This window comes from Coptis chinensis, chromosome 3, assembly GCF_015680905.1.
Source record: "Coptis chinensis isolate HL-2020 chromosome 3, ASM1568090v1, whole genome shotgun sequence".
NCBI classification, from domain to species: domain Eukaryota; kingdom Viridiplantae; phylum Streptophyta; class Magnoliopsida; order Ranunculales; family Ranunculaceae; genus Coptis; species Coptis chinensis.
Window position 1 is genome coordinate 71770843 of NC_141458.1, and position 4593 is coordinate 71775435.

Here is a 4593-nt window from a genome sequence, read left to right on the forward strand (position 1 = left end):
ATCTCCTGTAAAACCCAGCGTGGCCTAAAAAGGCACAGATATCACAAACTGTATGTGGGAAAGGTAGCGAAGCAATTTTAACAATTTTAGCTTTATCAACCTCTATCCCGTCTTTCGAAACAATATGACCTAGAACAAGTCCTTTGGTAACCATGAAATGACATTTCTCCCAATTGAGTACCAGATGTTTCTATTCGCAATGCGTAGTTGTCTTTTCTTGATCGGCGGGATCGATGACAATTTGGAAATATCCGGAATAGTCATCCAGAAAACAGTAGTAAGCATGACCGGCTAAACATTCTAGCATCTGGTCAATGAATGGGAGAGGAAAGTGATATTTACGTGTTTTGGCATTAAGTTTACGATAGTCAAGGCAAATTCTCCATTTTAATGGAATGCGAGTGGAGATGCACTCACCATTTTCATTTTGTACAACTTGAATGCTGGACTTTTTGGGAACAACGTGGACAGGACTAACCCAATCACTATCAGAGATAGGGTATATGATCCCTGCATCAAGTAAACGTAAAACTTCCTCTCTAACCACTTCCTTCATGGCGGGATTAAGGCGGCGTTGTGGTTCTCGCGATGTCTTTGTGCTGTCATCGAGATGTATGCGACGCGTGCATATGCTAGGGTCTATTCCCTTGATATCATCTAAGGACCATCCGATAGCGGAGCGGTGTTTATGAATGACATGAATCAAACGTGCCTCTTCGTCGGTAGTCAAGTGAGCATAAATTATTATAGGGTGACTACCATCGGGATCGAGATGCACGTACTTCAAATCAGAGGGTAGAGGTTTTAAATCCAGAGTTGGAGGATTGGGGATCAAGGATTCTTGAGGGATCATCTCTTCAATGGAAAAGAGCGAATCCGGTTCTTCTGAATCAGTTTGCAACGCAGCAGTAGGATCAAATAGTGGTTCCGACTCTAATAATGCATGGACATCCTTTATGTACGAGTCATCGTCAAACTCAGGATTATCAAAAGAAAGAAATTGGTGTATCTCGTCTTGGGGAAAAGAGTTTGTGAAATAATCATGTTTCAGACTATCAACCAAACTAATCTCTCCCTCCATTATAGGATTGGGAAATTGTTTCATTAATTTGAATACGTTGAGTTCGAGAGAAAGGTTCCCGACAGACAATGTCATTGAACCGTCCCGACAATTTATGAGAGCGTTAGCAGTTGCAAGAAAAGGACATTCCAAGATGATAGGAATAGAGTCACAGGCCACTTCAGTATCTAAAATGACAAAATCAACTAGGTAGTAAAAATCTTGGACCTTGACTATGACGTTTTCTACTATGCCCTTTGGCTACTTGATGGAGCGATCCACGAGTTGCAGAGTCATATTGGTAGGTTTTAATTCATGAACACCTAACTGCTTAAATAAGTAGTAGGGAAGTAGGTTAACACTGGCACCTAGGTCTAAAAGTGCGGTACCGGTATACTTGTCCCCCAACGTGTATGGTACAGTTGGTCGACCTGGGTCCTTGTACTTTACCACACCATTGGTAGTGGTGATCGAGGGAAACTACTCAGTGAGGAACGCTTGTTGAGGAACATTCGTACGTCGTTTGGTGGTGCACATGTCCTTCAAAAACTTGGCATGCTTGGGTAAATGCTTAAGCGCATCTAGGAAAGGTAAGTTTATGGTCAAATTTTTGAAGGTTTCACGGATCTCATCGAAATGTTCGTCACGTTTGTTCTTTACCAAACGGGCAAGGAACGGAGCTTTTGGGCGGAATCGCGCATAAGGATTAGTGGCGTCTTTCCCTAGGGACGTGGGTGTAGAATTGGAAGGCACAACTTTGTCCATTATAGGTTGCGAGGTAGTAGTTGGAAGGTCGTCAGCCGTGGTTTCCGTCGATTCCTCTTCTGGCATACGTATTTTATTGTTAATGGTTCGGCCAGAACGAAGAGTGGTAATGGCATTTACCTCACCCTGGCTTGGATTACTAGATCCTGGTGCATTGTTGAGTTCAAAGGCAGTGTTTGTAGGCTTAGGGTTTGGAACTGTTTGGCCAGGGAACACGCCCTTTTACTTTTATCCCGAAAGCTAACAAACCAAAAGACCGCTGGATAGAAGCTAGGATTTGATTCTCGTTTATTCATGTATGTCGAGAAAAGTTTCAAATTTGTTTTATCGGTACGTGGATTGTACCAGCCGGAGCGGCGGGGAACTAGTTCACGGTTATTATTTACGGGTTGATTTTGGTAGCCATATCCTTGATTAGCGGGAACAAGGTTGCGGTTGTTTTGGTACCCTATATTTGCATTGTTGGGAAAATTACTTTTCCCTTGTTGGAATTGCGGAGGATTTCCTTGATGATAGGAATTGTAGTTCGCGGGTGGTCGTAGAGGAACGTTGTTGACACCCGGAGGAGCTTGTTGTTAGGCAGGGGGTGTCCAAGCTAAATTCGGATGTTGTCGCCAAAGTGCATTAGGGATGTTGAAAGCACAAGCCTCTTCAGAAGGTTGGGGAGGGCACTCGTATACCAAAGGACAATAAGAATCGGCGTGCTCAGGACTTAAGCAAAGAGGACATGGGGAACCGTTGGCAGCCATGACCTGTTTGGGTTTTTAATCATTTACTTGTACCGAAAGAGCATCGACCTTTTTGTTTAGGGACTCGATTAGTGTTCTTAATTCTGGATCGGGTTTGACCTCGAACATAGACGTAACTTTGGTAGGAGTGTCTTTAGAAGATCTGGAAGAATCAGTGTTTCCCCAATGGGTGCTTCGTGAAGCCTGTTTCTCATGAAAAGTGTATGCTTCATTAGCGCCCTTGTCCATGAAACAACCGTTGTTCATGATATCTAATGTTTCCTTTTGATGGTCAGAGAGACCATTAAAGAATGAACGGACTAATACAGTGATTGTCGAAGTTGATGATGGGGACATTCGAGAAGTAGATCAATAAATCTGCTCCATGCTTCGAAAAGGATTCCCGGGTCCGGGCGAAAAGAATTGAATCTTTTGAACCATTTCTGTAGTTTTCTTCTGAGTATAGAACTTTATCATGAATGCTTGTACGAGTTTGGCCCATGTGTCAATGGATTGTGGCGCTTCACCTGTGAGCCAAACTGAAGCTTTATCAGCTAAGGTGAAGGGAAACAACCTAAGCAAGACTTGTTCGTTGGTAACAGTCGGATGGCAGAAAGTGGTGACTACTTGTTGCATCCGACGAAGGTGATTGTACGGTTTTTCATGGTCTAGACCATGGTAAACATGTAACAAATCGAAAATGTTTGGCAGAATTCAAAAATCACCTACAATAGCATCGAGTTTAATCTAAGAAGTTGGTCCTTCTTGTAAGGCAGTATAGAAATCCGAAAGGGGTTTCTCGACTGTGGGATTTTCCTAGGCCATAATTAAGGGAGATGACGGCAATGGAGATGTTTGACGAGGTTGGTTTACGGAGGAGGAACTATGTCTAGGAGATAGCATAAGCAGTTGTTTAATGTATTTTCGACGACGATATGTAAGTTCTAATTCCTTATGTTTACCAGACCGTAGTCTCATACAAATATAAATTTTAATTTAAGGCTTATAAGGAATGAATTATGATTGGAGGTTTTAGAATTAAGGAAGGAGGCAGGTGAAGCACATCTTCCTAAGCTGTTGCTAACTCGAGCAGGTAAGCTAGGATAACGTGTGAATATTCTAGCAGCCAGGTCACCTGAGAGAATTGAGGGAGGTTGTTCGTGCTAGCACGCTCCTTAATTAGGCAACCTCAATTTTTTTCAAGTTTCCTATGCACTGATGGAATAAGATGATGATTTATGATTGTGTATTATGCGGGGCGTTATTAAGATGATTAAGATGAAATTTTAATTACTATGATTTTTTTTTTTTTTTTTATTATTATTTTTTATTATTATTATTATTATTTATTATTTTGTTTAGTTTACGTAATTAATATATTATGGAGACGTGATTACGAAACATGCAATTAAAAACGATAGATGCCAAAATAGAAACTAATTAACATATACTAGTTTGCGCAGAAAGTCTACATATGCGAATCTATATTACTTATACGTGCAACTATATGTGAGTTATATGTGAGCTAGGGGAATGTCGAGAACGAACTCATACAAATGAATACTGCGTACGTGAATTGATGTAACATACACATACAAAAATATTCTAAGTAGGTGGTTTGAAACTACACATACATCCAAATATATTTGAATCATATTGATCGTGTTAACGTGAATATATAATGACGAATCACATTTATATGCAAAGAGTTCTTATGCCAACACACAAATATGCAAGGTAAAACAGGTTATAGTAATAACCAAATATTATCCTCGACAAAGTTTGAGGAGTTTAAGAATTTGAAACCTGGCGTCCCACGATTCCTCGTACACGATCAAACTAACTCCCGAGCTTGTGAACTTACTAGAAAAACTGGACAAGAGAGTCCAAAAGAGTACTGAAAAGGAAAGTGGTTTGTACCTGAAAATCGGAGTGTTGATACTCCAGGTTAGTCTTGCGCGTTACTAATTTAGTCTCATCCGAGACTCTTTTGTCAGTTCAGTACTTCAAGTTCCTACGGAATACTTAAACTGTGGTAAT